Raw genomic sequence first — 16,517 nt, 5'->3', positions numbered from 1 at the left:
TTGTGTCAAAAAAAAGAATATTGTTTTTTTGCAGCACAACTACAAGTCCCAGCAAGCCTCCCCGCAAGCTGGTACTTGGAGAACCACAAGTACCAGCATGCGGGGGGAAACGGGCCCGCTGGTACCTGTAGTTCTACTGCAAAAAAAATACCCAAACAGATACAGATACACTATACACAAGCAGATACAGTGCTGTATAGACCGGATACCTGCTGCTACAGCAGCCACCTGCTATAATGTACTGTACCTGAATCTACTGTAACTTAAAGTACAGTAATCTACAGTAATGTACTGTACTTACAATCTCTTATGGCCTGCAGGCGCCTTGGAGTCCTGCGGACGAGGTCACTCCACCTCCTCTGCAAGGACCTCATGGATCTCCTCCGATTGTAAGTCCGGAGGATCTCCCTGCTGGCCCTCCTGTAGGCTCTGACTTTCTCCTCGTTGCTGGCGAGACTTCTGTCCCGCCAGCGCACGAGGAGACGCAGCTCACCGAGAGCATAAGGACGGTCCCTTACAGCAGCCATGACACCGTCCTTATGCGCAATGAGCGTCTCAGACGTCGTGTGTCTCAGACGTCGTGCTTTCCAGGCATTCAACGTTGTTACCGTGTGACAGTTTCCCTTAGTTTTGAATATGCCCTTTGTTTGACCACGGTATTTTCCACTGTCTCGCCCTACGCCCTTCACTCCTGGGAGCCTGCACATGTCCTGTGCAATACACAAACGCCGAAGATCTACAATGCCGCTGTGTAGTTGCATTTAGCCTAAAGAATCGCTCCTGCAGATGTACTCTGATTTATATGTAACTTGTGTGCACCCTTCCATTGACTGTCTTACAATGAAAATAAAGTAATACAGTATATTATTACAATAAGAAAAAAAAAGAAGGCACATCAGGTCTCGAACCCTGGACCCCCAGCGTGGGAGCCTTCATCGCTAGCCCACGACGCCTCATGAGAGATTCCCAAATTCTTGTGTAAAAGTACAGCAAACAGCGTCCGGCCCCCTCCCCATTGGTGTTGGTTTATGCCTTAGGGGACTCGGATGCGCGCATTTGTAACGCACGGTATTTTCCACCGCCTCCCGCTAGCCCATCGCCCTTCCCCCCTGGGAGCCTGCACAGATCATGCAGTGGACAGGGAGGGAATTCAGGTCCTGTGCAATACACAAACGCCGAAGATCTACAGTACTGGTTTACTCACTCAGAATACACTCATTTCTACTCATTACCGCTGTGTAGTGTCATTTAGCGTAAAGAATCGCTCCTGCAGATCTACTCTGACTTATGTGAAACTTGTGTGCATCCTTCCATTGGATATATTAGAGAAAAAAAAAATATTAAAGTGAATGTCACGGGAACACATAAAAAAAAAAGGTTGGCACTTCCTTCCCATTGGTGTTGGTTTATGCCGTAGGGGACTCGGACGCTCATATAATTTCATTTCAAAGGCACGGTATTTTCCATCGTCTCCCCCTACCCCCATCGCCCTTCCCCCCTAGGAGCCTGCACAGATCATGCAGTGGACAGGGAGGGAATTCAGGTCCTGTGCAATACACAAACACCGAAAATCTACAGTACTGTTTTGCTCAATTAGTTGCGTCAGAATACTGTACACTCATTTCTACTCATTGCCGCTGTGTAGTTGCATTTAGCGTAAAGAATCGCTCCTGCAGATGTACTCTGATTTATATGTAACTTGTGTGCACCCTTCCATTGACTGTCTTACAATGAAAATAAAGTAATACAGTATATTATTACAATAAAAAAAAAAAAGAAGGCACATCAGGTCTCGAACCCTGGACCCCCAGCGTGGGAGGTGGGAGCCTTCATCGCTAGCCCACGACGCCTCATGAGAGATGCCCAAATTCGTGTGTAAAAGTACAGCAAACAGCGCCCGGCCCCCTCCCCATTGGTGTTGGTTTATGCCTTAGGGGACTCGGACGCTCGCATTTGTAAAGCACAGTATTTTCCACCGCCTCCCGCTAGCCCATCGCCCTTCCCCCCTGGGAGCCTGCACAGATCATGCAGTGGACAGGGAGGGAATTCAGGTCCTGTGCAATACACAAACGCCGAAGATCTACAGTACTGGTTTACTCACTCAGAATACACTCATTTCTACTCATTACCGCTGTGTAGTGGCATTTAGCGTAAAGAATCGCTCCTGCAGATCTACTCTGATTTATGTGAAACTTGTGTGCATCCTTCCATTGGATGTATTAGAGAGAAAAAAATATATATTAAAGTGAATGTCACGGGAACACATAAAAAAAAAAGGTTGGCACTTCCTTCCCATTGGTGTTGGTTTATGCCGTAGGGGACTCGGACGCTCATATAATTGCATTTCAAAGGCACGGTATTTTCCATCGTCTTCCCCTACCCCCATCGCCCTTCCCCCCTGGGTGCCTGCACAGATCATGCAGTGGACAGGGAGGGAATTCAGGTCCTGTGCAATACACAAACGCCGAAGATCTACAGTACTGTTTTGCTCAATTAGTTGCGTCAGAATACTGTACACTCATTTCTACTCATTGCCGCTGTGTAGTTGCATTTAGCGTAAAGAATCGCTCCTGCAGATGTACTCTGATTTATACTGTATGTAACTTGTGTGCACCTTTCCATTGACTGTCTTACAATGAAAATAAAGTAATACAGTATATTATTACAATAAAAAAAAAAAAGAAGGCACATCAGGTCTCGAACCCTGGACCCCCAGCGTGGGAGGTGGGAGCCTTCATCGCTAGCCCACGACACCTCATGAGAGATTCCCAAATTCGTGTGTAAAAGTACAGCAAACAGCGCCCGGCCCCCTCCCCATTGTTGTTGGTTTATGCCTTAGGGGACTCGGACGCTCTCAATTGTAAAGCACGGTATTTTCCACCGCCTCCCGTTAGCCCATCGCCCTTCCCCCATGGGAGCCTGCACAGATCATGCAGTGGACAGGGAGGGAATTCAGGTCCTGTGCAATACACAAACGCCGAAGATCTACAGTACTGGTTTACTCACTCAGAATACACTCATTTCTACTCATTACCGCTGTGTAGTGGCATTTAGCGTAAAGGATCGCTCCTGCAGATCTACTCTGATTTATGTGAAACTCGTGTGCATCCTTCCATTGGATGTATTAGAGAGAAAAAAAAATATTAAAGTGAATGTCACGGGAACACATAGAAAAAAAAGGTTGGCACTTCCTTCCCATTGGTGTTGGTGTATGCCGTAGGGGACTCGGACGCTCATATAATTGCATTTCAAAGGCACGGTATTTTCCATCGTCTCCCCCTACCCCCATCGCCCTTCCCCCCTGGGAGCCTGCACAGATCATGCAGTAGACAGGGAGGGAATTCAGGTCCTGTGCAATACAAAAACGCCGAAAATCTACAGTACTGTTTTGCTCAATTAGTTGCGTCAGAATACTCATTTCTACTCATTGCCGCTGTGTAGTTGCATTTAGCGTAAAGAATCGCTCCTGCAGATGTACTCTGATTTATATGTAACTTGTGTGCACCCTTCCATTGACTGTCTTACAATGAAAATAAGGTAATACAGTGTATTATTACAATAAAAAAAAAAGAAGAAGGCACATCAGGTCTCGAACCCTGGACCCCCAGCGTGGGAGGTGGGAGCCTTCATCGCTAGCCCACGACGCCTCATGAGAGATGCCCAAATTCGTGTGTAAAAGTACAGCAAACAGCGCCCGGCCCCCTCCCCATTGGTGTTGGTTTATGCCTTAGGGGACTCGGACGCTCGCATTTGTAAAGCACAGTATTTTCCACCGCCTCCCGCTAGCCCATCGCCCTTCCCCCCTGGGAGCCTGCACAGATCATGCAGTGGACAGGGAGGGAATTCAGGTCCTGTGCAATACACAAACGCCGAAGATCTACAGTACTGGTTTACTCACTCAGAATACACTCATTTCTACTCATTACCGCTGTGTAGTGGCATTTAGCGTAAAGAATCGCTCCTGCAGATCTACTCTGATTTATGTGAAACTTGTGTGCATCCTTCCATTGGATGTATTAGAGAGAAAAAAAAATATATTAAAGTGAATGTCACGGGAACACATAAAAAAAAAAAGGTTGGCACTTCCTTCCCATTGGTGTTGGTTTATGCCGTAGGGGACTCGGACGCTCATATAATTGCATTTCAAAGGCACGGTATTTTCCATCGTCTTCCCCTACCCCCATCGCCCTTCCCCCCTGGGTGCCTGCACATGCAGTGGACAGGGAGGGAATTCAGGTCCTGTGCAATACACAAACGCCGAAGATCTACAGTACTGTTTTGCTCAATTAGTTGCGTCAGAATACTGTACACTCATTTCTACTCATTGCCGCTGTGTAGTTGCATTTAGCGTAAAGAATCGCTCCTGCAGATGTACTCTGATTTATACTGTATGTAACTTGTGTGCACCTTTCCATTGACTGTCTTACAATGAAAATAAAGTAATACAGTATATTATTACAATAAAAAAAAAAAAGAAGGCACATCAGGTCTCGAACCCTGGACCCCCAGCGTGGAAGCCTTCATCGCTAGCCCACGACACCTCATGAGAGATTCCCAAATTCGTGTGTAAAAGTACAGCAAACAGCGCCCGGCCCCCTGCCCATTGGTGTTGGTTTATGCCTTAGGGGACTCGGACGCTCGCATTTGTAAAGCACGGTATTTTCCACCGCCTCCCGCTAGCCCACCATTCCCATTATGCCTTAGGGAACCCAGACACTCATGTACTGTACATGTATTTTAAAAGCACGGTGTTTATACATTGTACTGTACATTCTTCCTTTTACACAAGTAGTTGCGTCTCCATAGGTCACCATCTTTTTCCACCGCCTCCCGTTACGCCTACAGTATTAACATTACAGTCGTCACTGACCAATTGCCAGAGCTGTAGATCAATCCGCCGCTATACTGTACGATCGAAAGTACTGGATTAGTGGAGCATTAGCCACCCAGTGGTGGAGATGTGTAATGCATGCTGAGTATCTAGAACCGCCTCAACGCGCCTGCCAGTGATTAAACTCAGCTATCGCCTTAGCGTGACTAAACGTCCGTCTAGGCGGAGAATCAGTCAAGATAAAGGTGGCTACATCTGTACATACTTAATGACAGACACCCCTTACTGACACAGATACAACTTACTGATACAAATACACAGGCACAAACACCACTTACTGACACAGACACCCCTTACTAATACAGATTCCACTTACTGACACAAATGCTATGATACAGACACACTTACTGATCCCCCTTACTCATACATACAAACACACATACTGACACAAAGACATGTACTGACACAAACAGCCCTTACTGACAGATACCATTGACTGACACAGACACACTTACTGACACAAACACATTTACATAAACAGACACTCCTTACTGACACAAACACACTTAATGACACAAGCACATTTACTGACATAAACACCCCTTACAGATACCACTTACACAGATACCCCTTACTGACACATATTCCACTTACTGATAAACATACTGAGTCACACCTACTAATACAGACACACTTACTGACACACATACTGACTCAGACACCACCTACTGACAAACACAACACACACTTACTGACAGATGTTACTTACTGACACAGACAACACAGATAAACTTACTGACACAGACACCATTTAAACATGGGAGAGGAAACCCCCCAGCCTGGTGTGTGCTGCAACTTGACGGGTTTTGAACTCCAGCTCTGCTCTGACATCCATGAAGGCAGGGACAGATTGGGATGGAAAACCAGTCGGGGAAATTTCTGAAGCAGACCTAAATAGGGGGTTAGAGCCTATGATGGCATATTTAACTGGATCTAATGGTATATAAAGAGCATGTGGAAGAGTGTAATGACATATAGGCATATGAAGGAGTCCGAAGGCATATTGTGGGCATCTGGATGGTCTGATGGCATATAAAATGTGCTTGGGGGGGGGGGGGGGAGGCAAATTGAGACTTTGCCTTGTGACCAACATGCCCCCCCCCCCCCCCCTCTCATCACCACTCCCATCTACTCCAGAACAGCAACCCTCGAAACCAATACCGGATAACACCTTATCATTAGCATTAGCTACTTAACTTCAAACTGTGCTCTCAATCTTCTTTACAGTGCTTTTACAGTGCTGGTGACTGCCCCCTTCCAGCTTCTCTACAATGACATTCCTCCCACTCCAGACCCTCCTCTCCTCCATCACTCTGCTCCATCCCTCACACTACGGCACATCCTCTCCTTCATCCCTCACACTCCAGCACCTCCTCTCCTCTATCACTCTGCACCTTCCCTCACACTCCAGCCCCTCCTCTCCTCCATCACTCTGCTCCATCCCTCATACTCCATCCCCTCCTCTCCCCCATAACTCTGCTCCATCCCTCACACTCTGGACCCTTCCTCTCCTCCATCACTCACACTCTGGACCCTCCTCCATCCCTCACAGTCTGGACCCTCCTCTCCTCTGTCACTCTGCTCCATCCCTCACACTCCGACCCTTCCTCTCCTCCATCACTCTGCTCCATCACTCACACTCTGGACCCTCCTCCATCACTCTGCTCCATCCCTCACACTATGGCCCCTCCTCTCCTCCATCACTCACATTCCGGCCCTTCCTCTCCTCCATCGCTCTGCTCCATCACTCACACTCTGGACCCTCCTCCATCCCTCACACTCCATCCCCTCCTCTCCCCCATCACTCTGCTCCATCACTCACACTCTGGACCCTCCTCTCCTCCATCCCTCACACTCCGGCCCTTCCTCTCCTCCAGCACTCTGCTCCATTCCTCACACTACGCCACCTCCATTCCTCACACTATGGCCCCTACTCTCCTCCGTCACTAACACTCCGGCATCTCCTCTCCTCCATCCCTCACACTCCGGCCCCTCCTCTCCTCCATCACTCTGCTCCTTCCCTCACACTCCGGCACCTCCTCTCCTCCATCACTCTGCTCCATCTCTCACACTATGGCCCCTCCTCTCCTCCATCACTCACACACCAGCACCTCATCTCCTCCATCACTCTGCTCCATCCCTCACACTCCGGCCCCTAGTCTCCTCCATCACACTCCGTCACCTCCTCTCCTCCATCACTCTGCTCCATCCCTCACACTACGGCCCCTCCTCTCCTCCATCACTCTGCTCCTTCCCTCACACTCTGGCACCTACTCTCCTCCATCACTCTGCTCCATCCCTCACACACCAGCACCTCATCTCCTACATCACTCTGCTCCATCCCTCACACTCCAGACCCTCCTCTCCTCCATCACTCTGCTCCATCTCTCACACTCTGGCCCTTCCTCTCCTCCATCACTCTGCCCCATCACTAACACTCCGGCCCTGTCCTCTCTTCCATCACTCTGCTCCATCCATCACACACCGTCACCTCCTCTCCTCCATTACTCTGCAACATCCCTTCAGTGGAACGCACTCCCCCGCTCCATTAGACTCTCCCCGACCTTGCAAAGCTTCAAACGGGCACTAAAAACCCACCTATTCATCAAAGCATACCCTCCCGATGCATAACCCAGTGCTGAAGCCGCGCCTCCACCCCCCTGCCTCATGCCGTGAACATCTCAGCTTTGCTTGCATACTGCCATCTGGCTACCTCCCACTTGCCTGCACCTCTTGTCATCTGTCTGTCGCCCCTCCCCACTAGATTGTTAGCTCTTCAGAGCAGGGCCCTCTTTCCTCTTGTTATCTAAGCCCTCATCTCGACACATTTCACTCGCAGCTCTCCCCTACTCAATGACCATCTTTATCCTGCTAGTAAAGGCTCATCTCCATCTATGGCCACCAGCCTCTAGTAGTACGATGATCACTCCATCAATACTTACATCTTAGCTGTATTATGTCTTGAGAACGTGTGGTGCTCTGTTACCTGTACTCTATTTCTGTTATTTATTTACTGTAATGCTATGTTTTGTCTCCCTGTACTGTCCTTTGTACGGCGCTGCGAAACACATGTGGCGCCTTATAAATAAAATGTAATAATAATAATAATAATAATAATAATAATAATCCCTCAAATTGTGGACCGACCTTTCCTTCATCACCCTCCTTACTTTACAGCCGTGATGCTCAGTTACTGTTAGAGAGAACAGGTCTACAGTGTTGCAGCCGCTCCTCCTCACGTTTCCATGCCTGCCCTCACTACCCCTGCAGGCAGCGCAGCTACTGTGAAAAATAAGAGAAATAAGAAAATGGTGCTCCTTGAAAACTATTTTTTCAAAGTCAGCCGGAATGCTAATACTGGTTATTAAATAAGCTCGCTCTGGAAACACAAATTAGGTTAATAAATTAACATTGGACTCTCTCTGGTAATTCACTTTTTCTACTCCCAGGCATCTAGAGGTGAGCAGTTTATGACTCTTTGAGCAACAAGTGTGGGGGTGGGGGAGTAGCTATCAATCCATAGCCAGTGCTCCCCGTCGTCATACACAACACACATTCCTTGCACTTTGGTGTGTTTTCCTGCTCAATGCAGGCCAAGAAAAATTATTATTATTAACATTATTACCAGTTATTTATATAGCTCACACATATTCCACAACGCTTTGCAGAGAGTGTTTGCCCATTCACATCAGTCCCTGCCCCAGTGAAGCTTATAATCTACAGTATGTGCCCTACCACCAGGGACGTGAGGTGAGAAAAATGGCTGAAGAGGCACTGGCTAGTACCAGAGCAGATTTACACACAATAAATGAGCCCAAGGGTTCATGTGGGCACAGATGCAGCAGTATATACATGTGGGCATTATACGCAGAAGCAGCAGTATGTACATGTGGGCATTATACACAGAAGCAGCAGTATATACATGTGGGCATTATACACAGAAGCAGCAGTATATACATGTGAGCATTATACACAGGTGCAGCAGTATATATACATGTGGGCATTATACACAGAAACAGCAGTATATACATGTGGGCATAGGTGATCATTCCGAGTTGATCGCAGCCAGCAACTTTTTGCTGCTGCTACGATCAATAGTCCACGCCTATGGGGGAGTGTATTTTAGCTTAGCAGGGCTGCGATCGCTTGTGCAGCCCTGCTAAGCTAAAAAAATTTCAAGCAGAAGTTGACCAGACCAGTACATACTTACCCTGTGCGACGATCCCTGCGATGCTGAAGCCGCCTCTGACGTCAGACATCCGCCCTCCGTTCTGCTGGACACACCTGCGTTTTCCTTACCACTCCCCGAAAACGGCAGCCAACGGTCCGGATCCACCCTGGAACGCCTTCTTCCTGTCAATCTTCTTTGCGGTCGGCTCTGCGACCGCTTCCTTCGGTAGATGCGACGTAACCCGACAACCCCTGTCGCTGGGCAATGTCACGCATGCGCACTGCGGCCGCCACGCATGCACATTCCGTACCCGTTCACACCACAACGAGAAACCGCTGCATGCGAACGGGTCAGAATGACCCCCATTATACACAGGCGCAGCAGTATATACATGTGGGCATTATACACAGGTGCAGCAGTATATACATGTGGGCATTATAGACAGGTGCAGCAATATATACATGTGGGTGTTATACACAGGCGCAGCAGTATATACATGTGGGCATTATACACAGGTGCAGCAGTATATACATGTGGGCATTATACACAGGTGCAGCAGTATATACATGTGGGTGTTATACACAGGTGCAGCAGTATATACATGTGGTTGTTATATATAGGTGCAGTAGTATATACATGTGGGTATTATACACAGATGCAGCAGTATATACATGTGGGCATTATACACAGGTGCAGCAGTATATACATGTGGGCATTATACACAGGTGCAGCAGTATATACATGTGGGTGTTATACATAGGCGCAGCAGTATATACATGTGGGCATTATACACAGGTGCTGCAGTGTATACACGTGGGCATTATACACAGGAGAGCAGTATATGCATCTGTGCATTATACACAGGTACAGCGGTATATACATGTCGGCATTATACACAGCCGCAGCAGTACATATACGTGGGTATTATACACAGGTGCAGCAGTACATATACATGGGTATTATACACAGGTGCAGCAGTACATATACATGGGTATTATACACAGGTGCAGCAGTATATACATGTGGGCATTATACATAGGTGCAGCAGTATATAAATGTGGGCGTTATACATAGGTGCAGCAGTATATACATGTGGGCGTTATAAACAGGTGCAGTATTATATACATGTGGGAGTTATACACAGGTGAGCAGTATATACATGTGGGCATTATATACAGGAACAGCAGTATATACATGTGAGCATTATACACAGTTGCAGCAGTATATACATGTGGGCATTATACACAGGTGCAGCGGTATATACTTTACATGTGGGCATTATACACAGGGACAGTAGTATATACATGTGGGCATCATACACATTTGCAGCGGTATATACATGTGGGCATTATACACAGGTGCAGCGGTTTATACTGATGGTAATATGTTCTTTTATTCAGTTATGCGACATGCCCCCTTACATATTTAGTTATGATGTCACCTACCCCCATTATATATATTATTTACGTTGTACCTATATCCTCTCTTTTATATTTAAGTTGTGCCTCCTGACCCCCTTTATATTGAACTTTTGGCCCTGTTCCTCCTTACATGTGTATGTACCGTATGCCCACTAACCACCCCCTTATATATTTCTATGACATGAGCTGCCTGTTCCCCCCCTTTTATAATATAGTTAAGATATGCTCCCATTCCTCTTACTTAATAAATGTATGTATTGACATCATGACCACTGCAGCACCTACCTTGCTCTTCTACTGTACTGTTGTACAGTTTGTGCTGCTCCATACAAGACAGTGTAACATCGGATGCGGGGGCGGAGCTTCGGGCCGGGATGGGGGCGGGGCCTCGGACGGTGGCAGCTAGTTTTGGATATGTAAGCCCACGGGTGGTTGGGACTTCAGCCGGCCGGTTCGGGGTGGATGTGACTGGGCGGCAAGGAGGTGAGTGTGCTGCTGCTGCTGATGACAGGATTTTTTTTTTCCTGTCATCACTGGCAGCACTGCAGGGAGCTCTGAGGGCCTATTTTCAATGGGGGGCCTGGAGCTGCAGCTCCATCCGCCATATTGTTAATCCGGCCCTGCCCCATCCTTTAGTGGTCCGTTACACATGCGGAAATACTAGTTTCTTCATGTTTTAAGTAACTGGTCTTCCTAATCCTTTATTCTGTCCCCTGGTACCACCTCTATCCCTCTCTCCCTGACTCCTACATCTCATCTCATCCTCTCTCCTCTGTCTACAATCCTCTCCTCTGCCTCCCTTTCCCTCCTCTTCTGTTTCCCCATTGCAATTTACTTCTGCCCCTTCAAACCCTTTCTACCCCACCACTCAACCCTGCTCTCTCCCTCCTCTGCCTGTCACCTCACCTCTCCACCACTATCATACTGCACTACCTCCCTGCCTCACTCCTGCATTCTCCCTTCCTAGCCAAGGCCCCAGCACCATCAATTCACCCTCTTTATCCCTTCCTTCCACATTAATCTTACCTCAATGCTACAGCAATCTTGATAATCTCATTCACATCTCTCCCACAAACTCCTACCCCCTATCCTGTGCCCTCTGGAATGCTAGATCTGTTTGCAACAAACTGGCCCCCACTCATGACCTTTTCATTTCCAACTCCCTGCTTCTCCTGGCCATTACAGAAACCTGGATTACTCCCTATGACACCACTTCTCCTGCTGCTTTCTCTGCTGGGGGACTCACATTCTCACACACACCCCGACCCGGGGGTCGCCATGGGGGTGGTGCTGGGATCCTTTTACAATCAAGCTACACATACCAACTTATACCTCCAGAACCATCCCGTACATTCTCTACATTTGAGGTCCATGCAATACACCTCTACCAACCTACTAATCTTCGAATTGCTGTCATTTACCGTCCACCTGGCATTTCCTCCAAATTCCTCGACAACTTTGCTTCCTGGCTACCTCACTTCCTCTCTTATGACATTTCCTCCATTATCCTAGGTGATTTTAACATCCCTATCGATAACACCACAAAATCCCCTGCCTCTAAACTCCTTAACCTCACCTCTTCACTTGATCTCTCCCAGTGGACCACCTCACCCTCCCATGTGAACGGGAGCTCACTGAATCTGGTTTTCACTCACCGCTGTGATATTTCTGATTTCTCCAATTCCCCTTTTCTCTCTCTGACCACCACCTGCTCTCTTTCAACTTATATATCTCTGCTTCCCAATCTCTCCCTCCTAAGGCTACCATCATTAAGCGTAACATTGAGGCTGTTGACACCTCATCCCTATCCCCCCTGTTTGACTCACTTCTCTCTACTCTCTGTCACATGCCCTGAACAAGCTACATTCCTATACAATGCATCTCTTACTTCTGCCCTTGACTCTGTTGCACCGCCAACCACTATTCACCCTCGCAGATCAACACCTCAACCCTGGCACACCAAATGCACCAGATATCTTAAAAAATGCTCACGTACTGCCGAGCGACAGTGGAGGAACTCACGCTCTAAAGCAGACTTCTTCTATTTCAAATGTATGCTCTCATCCTTCAGTACTGCCTTTTCCCTTGCTAAACAATCATACTTCAATATTCTCATCTCTACCCAGTCTTCCAACCCCCGGCGCTTCTTTGCCACTGTTAACTCCCTCCTCTGCCCACCACCACTTCCTCTCCCTTCCTCATTGTCTGCTCTTGACTTTGCACTTATTTCACATCCAAGATTGACTCCATACGTCAGGACATCACATCCCACCAGACCAGCAACCACCCATCCCTCCCCTTCCCTCTTACCAACTCTGACATCTTTCTCCCATGTATCTGGTGAGGAAGTCATGGCCCTCATCCATTCGTCCCTCCCCACACAACCTCCCCACTTGACCCTATCCCCTCCCACCTCTTCCGCTACCTCTCTCCTTCTTCATGTTCACAACTTGCCCACCTTCTCTCCCTCTCATCAGGCATTGTCCCCTCTGCTTTCAAGCATGCTCTTGTCTCCACTATTCTTAAAAAACCTACACTTGATCCAAACACTCTCTCCAACTATCGACCCATCTCTCTCCTCCTTTTTGCCTCCAAACTTCCTGAGGGTATTGTCTATAATCGCCTCACTGCCTTTCTTTCCTCTCACTCACTGCTTGACCCATTCCAGTCTGGTTTCCGTTCTCTCCACTCCACTGAAACTGTCCTCACAAAAGTCTGCAACAACCTCCATGCAGCCAAATCTAAGGGCCACTACTCTCTGCTTATTCTTCTTGACCTCTCTGCTGCTTTTGACACTGTGGAGCACACTCTCCTTCTGCAAATCCTTCACTCTCTTAGTCTGCGTGATACTGCCCTCTCCTGGCTGTCCCCCTAAACTCTCCTCTGTCTCCTCTCATGATGCTACCCCCACCCCCACATCCACTACATGTTGGTGTCCTCCAAAGCTCTGGTCTTGGTCCTCTCCTTTTCTCTCTCTATACGTTCTTTTTAGGTGAACTCATTAGTTCTTTTAACTTCCAATACCACCTCTATGCTGACGACACTCAAATTTACCTTTCCTCCCCTGATCTCTCCATGCTCTCCTCACTCGTACCTCCAACTGTCTTTCTGCTATCTCTTCCTGGTTGTCCCAGCGCTTTCTTAAACTCAACATGTCTAAGACTGCGCTGATCATCTTCCCACCCTCCCGCACAACCTCACCTCCCACAATCTCATTATCCATTGATGGCATGACTATCTCCTCTAGCCCCCAAGTACGCTGTCTTGGAGTAATCCTTGACTCCTTCCTCTCCTTCAAACCACACATTCAGCACCTCTCACAAACCTGTCATTTTCATCTCAAAAACATTTCCAGGATCAGACCTTTTCTCACCCAGGATGCCACTAAGATCATTATTCACTCACTGATTATTTCCAGACTGGACTACTGTAATCTCCTCCTAACTGGCCTCCCTGACAATTACATATCTCCACTCCAATCTATCCTCAATGCTGCAGACCGGCTCATCTCCCTCACCAAATGCACTACGTCCACCTCCCCTCTCCTACAAGCCCTTCACTGGCTTCCCTTCCCTTTCAAAATCCAATTCAAACTTCTCACACTCACTTACAAAGCACTCACCCACTCCTCTCCCATTTACATCTCTGACCTTATCTCCCTTTACTCTCCCACCCGTCCTCTTCGCTCTGCTAATGCACGGCTATTCGCCTGTCTACTGATTACTTCCTCCCACTCCTATCTCCAAGATTTTTCACGTGCTGCTCCCTTTCTCTGGAATTCTTTACATCTCCCCCTCAGACTCTCCACCTCTCTACAAAACTTCAAATGGGCTCTTAAAACTCACTTCTTTACCAAACCCAGGTAAATCTCACCCTAACCCTCTGTTCCACGCTCTCTATGTACCCCATCTGTGTCGCCCCTGTCTGTCTACCCCTCCCCTTAGAATGTAAGCTCTCACGAGCAGGGTCCTCTTCCCTCATGTGCTTATCCTTTTCTTACTTTAATAATCCTCAACTGCCCAAATCCCGCAGTTTTTTTTGGCCACCTTGAAACTTATCTCTTTGTCGTTTACTGGTGTAGTGATGCTTAGTTACCCTGTATTTGTCCTTTATTGTCTTCAACTGTAAGTCACTGTTTTCCTATTTTGATTATGTGCATATGTACTCTGTAATTGGGCGCTGCGGAACTCTTGTGGCACCATATAAATAAAGGATAATAATAATAACAACAGGCCCATTAATTCTTAAGAGGCCAATGGGGCTGCCTAGTGTTCCACAAAGTTTGCATGTGGGAATCGATGCCCTTTTCAGATGGTGTTGGTTCCAGGAACTCTGCTTCTTCCTATGGGAATAATGTCCGGGGTTGCGAAGAGGGATCCTGTGCACTGTGTACCCTGTGACCCTGCACATGGGTGAACACAGGTCACGCATGCACTTTCAAACGGCACAGCACTGGTAAGCAACATTAGTACTTTGGTAACAGTGTTAAAGGTCATGGGGACAGCTGCTTTTTGGAACATCTGTCACTGCACTGGTGCAATACTGAATTGCTCTGGTAATTAAGTGTTCACTGCCGCAACTGAATCACATGAAGCCATCTGTCCCCCGATGCTGAATAGGCCCTAAATATTATGTTTTTCGAAGCAGAATGTTACCAAATTACCATACAGTGGAAATAATGGGCCCTACACACTTACAGATCTGAAAATAAATTCAGTATGGAACCGCACTAATCTTACAATCTAAACGAGGTGTAGAAATGACATCAAAGATGAAGAAACCAATATATATGCAGTTAACAAAAAGATTTTAAACTGCTTTTAATTGGTGGTGCTCCCAGGAATTTTGTAGACTAGACTACAATTAAGAGGAAGAGAAAAGACAAAAAACCCTTGTTTGGGAGCACTCATTTGTAATAATTGGTATAATGTGAAGTAGAATATGTGATGAGATGACATAAAACTTAAAACTTAACCTTTAATTGTTTCATTAAATAAAAAGAAATAAATGTGAAATAATTCTGAGACTCATGTCTATTAATTGGGGTAGCAAACTTGTTTAACCTTTTTAGCAAATGAGGTACAAGTTAATAAAGTAAGGTGAAAATATCAGAAAGAATGTATTGAATGGATACCATAAAGTTCTGATGAAATGAGGGTATCCAGAAAGGTCACTGTACATGCCTTAAAATAAAATAAATAAAGGTTTCAATAGAGGCGTGATGTGGTAGCAAGGTTGAGTTGGCAAAAAGGAGTCTTTTGAGAAGGAGAAAGGGGCCCACTGCACCTGGTATTCTCAGGAGGTTTCCCTTCCTGATACTGACCAGGCCATACCTGCTTAGCTTCCGAGATCGGACAAGATCGGGCGCATTCAGGATAGTATGGCCGTGGGCCTGTTGTTTGAAATGTAGAGAAAGAGATAAGAGGGGAAAAACACTCCTATTACCTGTACTATACATAAATCAAAACCATAAAGGGAAACCAGATTGGTAATCATATGATGACAAAGCGTTCAAGGCTTGCTCATAGATAATGTATAATGCCTTATGATGAGAGTGAAATCAATCAATGCCAACTATTGAAAACAGAGTTTGGAACTGATTAAAGGATGGTTATATAATACTTGACACTATAATGGTTGGTCCCCTGAAGGGAAACCAGATAAGTAATCATGTGCTGATAAGGAGCTCAAGGCTGGCTCACAAATAGTACAATTCACCCTATAGTAAGAGTGAGAGTGATAAATACCAGATGTTCAATAATTGATGCTAATAAATAGAAAATGCTACCATAAATACACTTATATATCAAAATCAAGGTAAAATACCTAAATCTAGTAAATAAACCTTAAAGGCATAGGCGGGTATAGGACAATATTGTACAGGTTTTTTTCTGCAGGTATGGTGTGATTACTGCAGATAGAACACTGTTCTAAAACAGAGGAGGGTGTAATGGTACACAGATGTCTAATATCTGTGATCACTGCCACTAGATATGCGGTCACTACTTAACACAATTGGTAATGAATATAAACA

At 46.6% G+C, this 16,517-nt stretch overlaps 1 pseudogene; it reads right to left on the bottom strand.

Moving 5' to 3' along the window:
• Positions 1-15,757: 15,757 nt before the first annotated feature.
• Positions 15,758-15,875, bottom strand: LOC134937962 (5S ribosomal RNA; annotated as a pseudogene).
• Positions 15,876-16,517: the final 642 nt, after the last annotated feature.

The sequence above is a fragment of the Pseudophryne corroboree genome, chromosome 1, assembly GCF_028390025.1.
Source record: "Pseudophryne corroboree isolate aPseCor3 chromosome 1, aPseCor3.hap2, whole genome shotgun sequence".
NCBI lineage: Eukaryota > Metazoa > Chordata > Amphibia > Anura > Myobatrachidae > Pseudophryne > Pseudophryne corroboree.
The sequence above is the reverse complement of the archived record's forward strand: the minus strand, read 5'-3'. Positions and strand labels throughout refer to the sequence as shown.